This window comes from Jaculus jaculus, chromosome 9, assembly GCF_020740685.1.
Source record: "Jaculus jaculus isolate mJacJac1 chromosome 9, mJacJac1.mat.Y.cur, whole genome shotgun sequence".
Classification (NCBI taxonomy): Eukaryota; Metazoa; Chordata; class Mammalia; order Rodentia; family Dipodidae; genus Jaculus; species Jaculus jaculus.
This window is the reverse complement of record NC_059110.1, coordinates 23,469,461-23,481,202: the sequence shown is the minus strand read 5'-3', so window position 1 is coordinate 23,481,202 and position 11,742 is coordinate 23,469,461.

Sequence of the window (11,742 nt, the reverse complement as noted above, 5' to 3'; positions counted from 1 at the left end):
CAAGGCCACCCTGATACTACATAGTGAATTCCAGGTCAGTCTGGAATAGTGAGACCCTACCTTGAAAAAAACAAAATCAAGAAAAGTAAAATTATACTAAAATTCAGTAGAAAAATCTGCAAGTTATGCTTCATAGAAGTTAAAATTTTCCTAAAGCCATTGTGCATTCTCACATCTCTCAAAAGAAACACCATTAACCTCTATTATCCCTCAACTGAGATGAATTTTTTTTTTTTTTTTTTTTTGGTTTTTCGAGGTAGGGTCTCACTCTGGCTCAGGCTGACCTGGAATTCACTATGTAGTCTCAGGGTGACCTCGAACTCTCAGAGATCCTCCTACCTCTGCCTCCCAAGTGCTGGGATTAAAGGCGTGTGCCACCACACCCGGCTGAGATGAAATTTTTAAAATTTGGTTTGCTGTGGACCAACCCAGAGCCTCCCATTTAATAGGCAGGTTCTCTACCACTAATCTATCTCCCCAGCTTTTAATGGTTTCTTAATATAACCAAACACTTTCTATGTGCATGTGCATTGTAGTGGTACAACTTACCAAAAATCAGACTGTTGATTGGTTGCAAAAACAGTTTCAAGTAGCAGACTGATTTTAATCTAATGCAGAATATATAATTTCATACTATCAAAAACCTTCAGTCCGTATTTGCTAAGGTCAGTTTTACTACTGTTAAACACATATGCTCTTATGTATGCATAATATGATAGACATGATGGCTTATACCTTTAATCCTAGTACTGCTTAGGGAGAGGCAGAAGGATCTCTGTGAGTTCCAGGACAGCCAATGCTACAAAGTGAGTTTTAGGTCAGCCTGGGCTAGAGTGAGACCCTGACTCAAACAGACAAGCAAATAAATAGAAAGGCATGAGAACACAAACATATTGTTAGTATTGTTTCTTTTTTGTATGAAAGTCCAGAGTAGGCATATCTGGTCAAAGGGTGGCTATTTGAAGGTGACAATTGATGGAGTGAAGCTCCTTCTACCTGTGATTGATTTCGTACCACCTGGAGCCATCGACCAACCCCACACTGCTGGAGGAACTGAAAAGAGCTCAGAGGTCTCCTTCAGACCTTTCTTCAGAAGAGCTCACCACTTCCACTCAGATTTCATTAGAAAAAGTTACATGACCATAGGGAACAGCAAGGGGGGGGGGGGTGGGAAAGAGCACAGCCATATGGCCTGGGAATCAGATTTCCAACTAAGCTCTAACTAACATTGAAATAACTTTAGGCTAATTCTCCTTGTGAATTATATATGCATCTTCTTGGAAAAATAATTCTTCATCAGTTGGAAAAGTCCAAAGTCTATAGGAAAGAATAAAGAAAGAAAATTCACTGAAGTCCAGAAATAGCATCTGTACTCATTGAACAAGCATCTTTCCTTCACGTGAGTTTGTTTATTAACTCATGCTAATTCTGAACCCAATTATTTTCATTTACATGTGTCCATTAGACACTGTTGATGTAAATACTATATCATCAATTTTTATGAAGTTTAACATGCATGAGTCACATACTGTAATGTTTTCTGATATAACTGATAATTATTTAGTAAGCATATTTATGGGTATAGCTTTTGACATTCTTGGGGGGTTGGTTACAGCCTTTTTACTCAAGTAAGGTCTCACTCTAGCCCAAGCTAGAAAAAGCCTGGGAAGCTCTATGTAGTCTCAGGCTCGTCTCAAACTCACAGTCATTCTCCTACCTTGGCCTCCCAAGTGCCAGGATTAAAGGTGTGTTCCACCATGCCCATCTAGTCCCAGCTTTTTGTCAAAATACCTGGGGTAAAAACTTCAATAAAGATTTATTTGGGCTCAAGCTTTCATCTCAGCCCAAATGGTTTGATGGTTTTATTGTGATGAGCCTGCAATATGAGACCAGACGTTATGGAGGCCGGGGCACGCATCAAAGAAAACTGCTCCTGTCAAGACAGTCAAGAAAAAGAGAGACAGGCACCAGTAACAAGGGGTCCTTCAGGGGTCCTCTATTTCCTCCAAAAGGACCCCATCTCCTAATTTTCATCACCTCCAATAATGTCATCAAATAATGAATCCATCAAGGAATTAATTGATTGGTCAGAGCTCACATGATCCAAACACTCCTCCAAAGCTTTACCTCTGAACACTGCACTGGAGCCCAAGCCTGCAACACATGGTTTATAGAGTCATTCATACCCAAAATATTATAGCAATTAAATCAGTAAAGTAAAGTGAATTGAAGGAGAATTCCCACCATATATATAATATCGAGATATATATATATATAACTTTTCTTTTTGGTTTTTCGAGGTAGGGTCTCACTCTAGGCCAGGCTGACCTGAAATTTGCTATGTATTCTCAGGGTGGCCTTGAACTTACAGCAATCATCCTACCTCTGCCTCCTGAGTGCTGGGATTAAAGACGTGCACCAACACACCTGGCTGATTTTTTAAAAATTTATTTATTAGAGACAGAAAGAAGGACAGAGATAGTGTGTGAGAATGGGCGTGCCAGGACCTCCAGCCACTGCAAAGAACTCCAGATGCATGTGCCACCATGTGCATCTGGCTTACGTGGAACCTGGAGAATCGAACCTGGGTCTTTAGGCTTCACAGGCAAGATTCCTTAACCACTAAACTGTCTCTCCAGCCCCCACATTTTATGCTTTTAAAAATATTGAAAACCTTTCCCCAGAAAAGTTATACCAAGTCACGCTCCATATCAACTGATGGTTTATTATACATGGCCATTTTTGGTTGTTTTGATATGTTTATTCTATAACTGTCTTATTCAGCGTTTGAAAATCATGAAGTATCTTTTCTGAATATACGGTGATGATATCGGTTTTTATCAATACTTCAGTCTATTGATGCTGAGTAACACACTCATTGACATGTATGTAATGGACCAGACTTGCCTCCCTGGGGTATTGCACATGATCATGATGAAAAATGTATTATCTTTAAATGTGTCATTAGACTTGACCTGTTTGTACTTCTTGAGTTTTGCATCTCTGTTCATCATGTACATATTGGCATGCAGTTTTCCTGGGTGTGTAAATACCTATGCATCCTTTGTGGTTTTGTTGTCATGGTAATGCTGTTTGTGAATTGAGTTTGAAAGAATGCCTCAGTTTTGGAGTAGTTTAAGAAGAATCGGTGTTCATTTTTTTATATTTATTTAACAGAGAGAGAGAGATTGGGCATGCCAGAGCTTCCAACCACTGCAAACAAACTCCAGATGCATGCACCCCTTGTGCATCTGGATAACGTGGGTCCTGGGGAATCGAACCTGGGTCCTTTGGCTTTGCAGGCAAAGCCTTAACCGCTAAGCCATCTCTCCAGTCCAGTGTTCATTTTTTAAATGGTCAGCAGTGAAGCTGTCTGATTCTAGGCTTTTGTTTGACAGAGGACTTTATTACTGATTGAAACTCATTACTTACTATTGGTCTGCTCAGGTTCTGATTGATTCCTGGCTCTGTCCTGATAAGTTGTGCATACATCCCTAGGATTTTGCCCATTTCTTCTAGTTCATCAGTTATTGAGGTATTCTGTGGTCTAACTTCTCTGTCTCTTTTTTAGTCTGGATAAGGATTTATTTTATCTCACTCTAATTTTTTTTTTTAAGTTTTATCATACTTCTTTTTTTTCCTCACTCTTTCATAATCTTACTCTGTGGTTTCATGATTCATACTAGTAGAATATTTCAATTCCCTATTGTTCTTAGGTTTTCTGTTACACATATTTGTTTTGGGAGGCCTTTAAAATTGTCTTTTTAAATGATAGCAAATTAGCATGCTCATAAAGATAAAAACGGAGGACTGGAGAGATGGCTAAGTGGTTAAGGTGCATGCCTGTGAAGCCTATAGTCCCAGGTTCGATCCTCCAGGTCCCACATAAGTCATATGCACATCGCGGCACTTGTGTCTGGAGTTCATTTGCAGTGACTATAAGCCGTGATGCGCCCATTCTCGCTCTCTATTTCTCTCTCTTGGCATATAATAAATAAACTAAATCTTAAAGAAAAGATAAAACTGGAAAACATAATGAAAAGCTGTATTTTATACTCCATTCCTCCTTACATTTTGAGTTTCTGATGTCGCATTTCATCTCTCTCTCTCTCTCTCTCTCTCTCTCTGTGTGTGTGTGTGTGTGTGTGTGTGTGTGTGTTTGTAGAGTGTGTATGTATGTTTTCATGTCCATGAATGGGAATGTGGCCATGCACATGCCAGGAGGCATGTTTGGAGTTAGAGGACAACTGCCGGGTGTTGGTCCTTGCCCTCTACCTTTTTTGAGGCATGTCTTTCTCTTGTTTTCATTGTTGTTGCTTACATCCACACAGACTTCTTATCAGACTAGCTGGTCTGTAAGCTTCTAGGAAATTCTCCTGTCTCTGCCTCCCATCTCACAGTGAGCATGTAGACATTACAGAAGCCTGCCATGGCTTCCAGCTTTGGACCTGAGGCCCAGAGTTCCAAATTTGAGCAATGGTATTTGAGTAACAAGCACCTTATCCACTGAGCCACTCTCCTAAACTACATATTTTATATCTTTCTGGATTGCATAGCATTGAACATACTACTATAGTCAGTACTGTTTTTAATTATTTATAGTTCTCACATTAAATATATAAATTATTTATATGTGTGCAAATTTTAGCATTTTGATTTCATCTGTGTAGTTCCCAGTAAGTTTTCTACTTTCCAATGTTGTTCTCTTACTCACTAACATCTGTTTTCTTCAGTATGAAGAACTCCCTTTAGTATTTCTTATATAATAGTTCTAGTGAAGATATTCCCATGCTTTCCCTAGTTCAATGTTCCTCAGTTCTACTGCATACTTAAATATGCATTTAAAACATGCTATTTTGGTTTTAGTTTGATTTTTTAAAAATTTCTTTGCTTTTAACATGCTGCTTTGATGACACTTTTACAAGTAGAAATTCTACAATTTTAGACTTACAGCTATTTGCAGAATTACTAAACAGAATATGTTTTACCATGCAGAATTACTAAACAGAATGTGTTTTACAAATTGTTCACTATTACTTATATTTTGCTATCAAAGTAAGGTTGATATGTTGTTATAAGAAAATCAATTTATTGGGAGAGATTGTGTAATGGTGAAGGTGCTTGTCTTCTTAGCCTAAGGACCCAGGTTTGATTCCCCAGGACCCACATAAGCCAGAGGCACATGGTGGCACACAGGCATCTGGAGTTCATTTACAATGGCTGGAGGCCATGGCATACCCAATCTCTTTCTCTCCCTCTCTCTCAAATAAATAAATTAATTAGCTAAAAAGTTAAGAACATTAGCAGTGTATTTGCTTGGTAATAAGACTTTCTTTAGCTGGTAGATTGTTGATGACTGATTTTGTCACTAGTACTGATAAAACATTTCTAAACAATGTTGTTATTAGGAAATGTGTTGATGGGCCAAATATGACTTATTACCAATTTTCAACATTTATTAGAGCACAATCATGCACAATCATCTAGGTATTGTCTGTGGCTGCTTTTATGCTACAGTGTGAGCATTTGTGTGGTTATTACAGAAACAGAATATCCCTAAAAACTAACATAATTACTTTCTACCCTTCTATAGAAAAAGGCTTTCTGATCCATATCATAGAACAAAATGGCAAGGATCTTAGCATACAGAATGCAATGCTGAGCAGTACCAGCAATCCTGAGAGACTCCCAGTATGAATTCTTTATAATATCCAGTTTAAAACTACATTCTAGTCGGATGCACCTGTCAGGGGTTATCTGCATATATGTACCAAATTACCAAAAGCAATTGATTTGTCTGAAGTGACTTAATATCAATAGTTATTTAAAGCATCAGAGATAATGCATCTAGATTGCTTACCTAAGTTACTACACAGGATGGATACTCAGTTCAATAGATTGAACCACATGCTAAAAGGTTTTATTCATTCATTAATTCATGTACTTACTTACTCATTTTGGTAGAACAATATGTTTACTGAGACAAACAGCTCACCTCTAAGGGGAGTAAAACAGTAAGCATGTAGTAATTCCACTGGGTTTGTTCCTTAACAGGTACACTGAGTGTAGATTCTAAGAATATGCATTCATGTCATGCATCTTATAAATAATATTTTGACATAAAGTGGAATGCTTGCTAGATGTAGGGAATATATCTTAGCTGCACAATCTCCACAGTTACTGCATAGGAGGTAGGGCTATGTCCTTGGAAGGTAGGACATACAGACTTGCCTAGAGTTGGATTTCACCATGCAAACTGATTTTCTTTGGAGTACCTTTGGGGAAAATGAGGGCAATATGGAGAATGTTTAACTATACCTACTCAGCAGTCCTTCCCAGGGACTCTCTCTAATTCCCTCTCTAAAATCTGAAAGTTAGATTGGCTTTATTTTTTTATTTTTTTAATATTTTTATTATTTATTTGGAAGATAGAAAGGGAGAAAGAGAGAGAGAGAGAGAGAGAGAGAGAGAGAGAGAGAGAGAGAGAGAGAGAGAGGGAGGGAGAGGGAGGGAGAGAATGGGTATGCCAGGACCTCTAGCCACTGCAAACAAACTTCAGATGCATGCATCACCTTGTGTATCTGGCTTATATGGGTACTGGGGAATCAGACCTGCATCCTCAGACTTCACAGGCAAGTGACTTAACCAATAAGCCATCTCTCCAGCCCCAGATGTATCTTGACTGGAATATAAAAATACATTTGTTATTTGAACACACATTGTGTATCTTGTGTCATTATCCAACACCTGATAAAGACATGGTCTTCTCCCCAGCAACACAGCAATACAGACCTGAGAACAAGTGATTTCAGTCATGTGATCAACACCCATATGGGCTTATTCCCTTTTAAATCATGCAAATGGGGGGAAAACCAGGCTTCCATGTGTAGTAGGCAAGGCAACCTTCAAAGAAGTGGGGTAGTTGAAAGTGAAACTCAAAGGAGATCTTTCTCCACAGTTCAATATTTTTATAAAGTAAATGGTTTATATTCGAAACAGGTATCTTCTGTGAATAATAACTTCAATTGTAAATTCAAAAACTGACTGCAGACACAAAGATTTATATATTGTTCTCATGGGGAATGCACAGATTTAAAAATTCCAAAGTGCCTTACCATTGCACTTAGGTGAGACAAGAAAGACACTTAGGCTGTTCATAGCAATGCCAGTGCCCACTGAAAGCTGGGTCTTATTTTTTTATAAGTTTTGGAAAATATTAAGTAGTTTTCATGACAGGGCTAAGTCATTTTCATCTAATACCTTTGTCAGAATTTATCTGAATACTTCTAATACAGGTTTAAACTTGGTGTCCTAAATTAATCTTCCTGGAAAGGGTTTTGAGTTTTAGTAGTATACTTTGCTTCATGTACAAGTATATCTAAGGACAGAGTTAGGAAGGCAAAGCCCTAAAAGGCATGATTTCCTTTTGGTTTTGATTCATGTGGGATCAAAAATATTTGGCTTAGAATGTCAATTGTCAACTTTTATTGTGTTTCAAGTGAGTTTCATATTCTGGTGTAACACCCTCTGAAATGATTTCCAAAAGCTAAAATAGTGACTTTACAATGAAACAAATTTCACATAAGTCTAAATGTGCTGTGCTCTCTTTTCTGAAGAGTAGTTCATTCAAGAAGAAAATGTTTAATGATATATTGAATAGGATGTTTCTTTGTGACTCCAATTTATTCAACACCAAGTCATGCATACTTCAGTCCACGTACTGCAAGGAATAAACATACAGAGCCCACTTAACTCAGGCTGTTCCTCTATAGTGAAGGAAGCTAGCCCCAAGAAATGGAGAGACTCCACTAACATCACGTCTCTTTTTTAAAATATATTTTTAAATTATTTATTTATTTATTTGAGAGTGACAGACACAGAGAGAAAGACAGATAGAGGGAGGGAGAAAGAATGGGCACACCAGGGCTTCCAGCTTCTGCAAATGAACTCCAGACGCGTGCGCCCCCTTGTGCATCTGGCTAACGTGAGACCTGGGGAACCAGGGTCCTTAGGCTTCACAGGCAAGCACTTAACCACTAAGCCATCTTTCCAGCTCATCACGTCTCTTGAAAAATGCCGGTAGAGTAATAATACAGGTCTCTTTGCACAGCATTATATATATTTTTTAATTTTTTAAAATTTTATTTATTTATTTATTTATTTATTTATTTATTTATTTATTTATTTATTTGAGAGCGACAGACACAGAGAGAAAGACAGATAGAGGGAGAGAGACAGAATGGGCGTGCCAGGGCTTCCAGCCTCTGCAAACGAACTCCAGATGCATGCGCCCCCTTGTGCATCTGGCTAACGTGGGACCTGAGGAACTGAGCCTCGAACTGGGGTCCTTAGGCTTCACAGGCAAGCGCTTAACCACTAGGCCATCTCTCCAGCCGCATATTATCTTTTTTTAATATTATCTTTTCTTTTTCTCTTCTCCCTCTGTCCCTTCCTTCCTTCACCCTTCTGTCTTCATTTTTCTTTTTGGAGACAGAGCCATGCTGTGGTAGATATAGTTGGTCTGATACTATATAGCCAAGACTGTCCTTATGCTCAAGGCAGTTTTCATCCCTCCGTCTCTTAAGTGCTGTTCTTATAGTTCATATTACCCCACTGGCTTCAGTTATCTTCACCAGCTCACTTTTCTTGTTGGTGGCATATGTGGTTTTCAGGTAGACTTTCCAAGGATTTCTTATCCAGGCTTAATTCTAGGCATACTGTCATGCTTTCCCCATCCTATTATTTTCCTTAAGTACCTCTGAAAGTAAGTGAAGATCACTCAAGAAAACAGTTTTGGGGGCCTGGAGAGAAGATGCTTGCCTGTACAAGCACAAGTACCTGAAATTTTCACATAAAATCCCAAAGCTGTGGTGGGATTCTATAATCCTAACCCATCAATGGTCAGGTAGGATGTAGACATAGGTGGATTTCCTGGAAACTATCAGAACAGTTAGCCTTTGTGAACATAATACTGAAAGACAGACCCTGTCTCAACCTAGGTGACAGGTGAGGACCGATGACAACTGACGTCTGAGTGTTGTCCTCTGACCTCCACACACAGACTGTGGCATGTGTGCGCACGCACACACACACCTTACACACACCAATAAATGAATAAATAATAAATTTCAAGAGAAGTTTAAAAGAAAACAGTCTGATAAAATGAGACTCATTCATATGTGATATAAAAACTTGTTCCAGTTTTCTCCAGCAAGAACCACGTTACCCTCTTGGATATCATGGAATGAAAACTGGGAATACTAGAAACAAATAATTATTTTAACCATCAGGATAACACTTGACTGGAATTTACGGGGGGTGGCAGGGACATTATCAACTGTGGGAATTTCTAAAGGATGATAACAACATAAGCTCCAAACAGTACGTTCCAGTTTTATCAAACTCTTAGGGGGCACATGTTAAAATAATTTGTTCTCTGGTTATCAAATGCAAAGGGTTCTTTGACTGTCATTTATTTTTTTTATTCATCAATTTCATTTATTGTGCCCTATTGAACAGTCCTCCACTTTCTCCCAGAGTCTACCTTTGGCATCAGAATATGGCTTGTGACCAGTTCCTCCCCTGCTGTGTGGACCATTTGTCCCTCTCTCCTGGCCCCTCAATTATAGATACCAGCTGACTTCTATCATGGTAACTAATTCTTCCACTTTTTATATGTCTCCTCTACTCTGATTTTTATATAAAACTACAACTTTGCATTTTTATCACTCATAGAAATTGAACTCATCTTATAGACAGATTTTGCTCTGAGAAAATAAAACATAGTTTCCCATCCTATGACTGTGGGCTGGTCACATTCAATCACAAAGCAGAGAGCAATGAGGTCTCAGCTTGCTTTCCCCTGTTCATTCAGTCTTGGACCACATGTCACGCAATGATGCCACCCACATTTAGGGAGGGTCTTCCTATCTCAATCCAATTTAAAAACTTCCTTCACTGTTAGACACAGAGATCTGTCTCCTAGGTTATTCTAGGTCCTATCAAGTTAGCAATCAATATTACTTACAAACCTGAATTTCCAATCTTTCCACTTTAAATTCTGTACCTAATTCCAATAAGACTACCTTCTGAACACATGTTCACCCCATGCATTTCTCTCCTTCTTCTCCTTTCTAGGTGTCTTATAAGACACAAAGTGATGTCTCAAGGAACCTATGTGCTCAGTTTCATGAAGGTAAGTTAGCATCAGGCCTTCCACTCTCCCTTGCCCTTGTGGCCTCTGCTGTGATCCTGCCAGGCCCTGTTGCTCTCCCACATCCCAACCTTGGATTCTACAAGCTACAGCCATCCCATTCCCTTAGCGTACACTCTTACCAAGCTTGTGTCTTGGCAGTGACTGTTAGTGCTGTGGTTCCCCTCACCCCATCTCTGCTTCTATATTCCTTCCAGGATATTCAGAAATTTCTAGATTCTGTGCACCCTACACAAGTCCTGGAATTGAGGAAAGCTATCTCAGGCCCATATTTTCACCTTGATGATGAGGGGTTTACAGCTGCACTGTAAGGATGCTTCTAATACCAGAATTATGACGGATGAAGGCTTTCTGGATGAGAGCTGGGAGCAAGCTTCTGGTTTTGGGATTATATCAAAATTATTGAGATTTCTACTCTTGTCCATTGCTGGCCTTCTTTTTCACTTTGATGGGGAGACATTGGAGCATGGGCAAGACCCCCAACTGACTGTAATTTTGCTATCATTATGTGTAATGATGGTTTTCTGCTATCTCTGTCATCCTATCTTTCTTGTCCTTACATTCACCCCTTCCTCCTTAGACACACAAAGATCTTTTATTTATTTTGCCTTCCTGGCAAAACCTCCCCTTACACTATGATAATTTCCTTCCTAATTCTATATTAAAACTCCATGCTATATCATCCTGTATATGGTTCAATATTCAAGCCTGAAATTTGGAATTCTGAGACCATTAAGTGAGTCTCTTACAAATCAAAATTCTTGTTTTCAAACCATCATCTTACTATCATGGACTCAGGGTTTCTATTTTGAGAGGCATAGCAGAACATTGATTTCTTTTGTCTGGGTGGTGTCTGCCCTCTGCTGCCCTTGGGCAATAAGATCAGGGTCAGGTCTAGTCTTTATGGCAGAAGGACTCCGGGGACAAATCTTAGTTACTTAGAGAAAAATACAATAGGCTACACTTAAGATATTATCCCCAAAATAAATGTCATTATTCTGCTTGGCTTGGCTTCTAGCTGTGCAAGCCATGGAGCTGAGTGGAACTCCAGACAATCAGTCTTGGAACTATAAGATTTTCATGGCTGCTTTCTCTGTTCTCTCATTCAGTGGAATGCCAAGTGTAGTCCCCTCACTGCAGTATTTCGGCCACATTTTCCTCTTCCCAACTCCCATTCATTCACCTCTTACATCTCACTTAGATTACTTCTGGTCCCTCAGTTCCTTTCCAACATTCTTTCTTAGGTTAGAAACATGACTTGGGCTTACATAAACTGGAGATCCAACATTACTTCTAGATTTCCTCTTTTATGAATTTCAGTGAGTTTCAAAATCCCTGTTTCCTCAACCACTTAAGGCGGTCATAAAGACCAAATAAAGTGATGTGTAGAATGGGGTCTAATTGATACAGCTCCAACTCAAGAAGCTATTATCCTACACAGAGGTCTGACTTGTTTTCTCCAACCCATGGATGAGATAGACACTGAGGCCAAGGAAGTTTCCAAGGATCACCAGCAAGGTATAGAGATG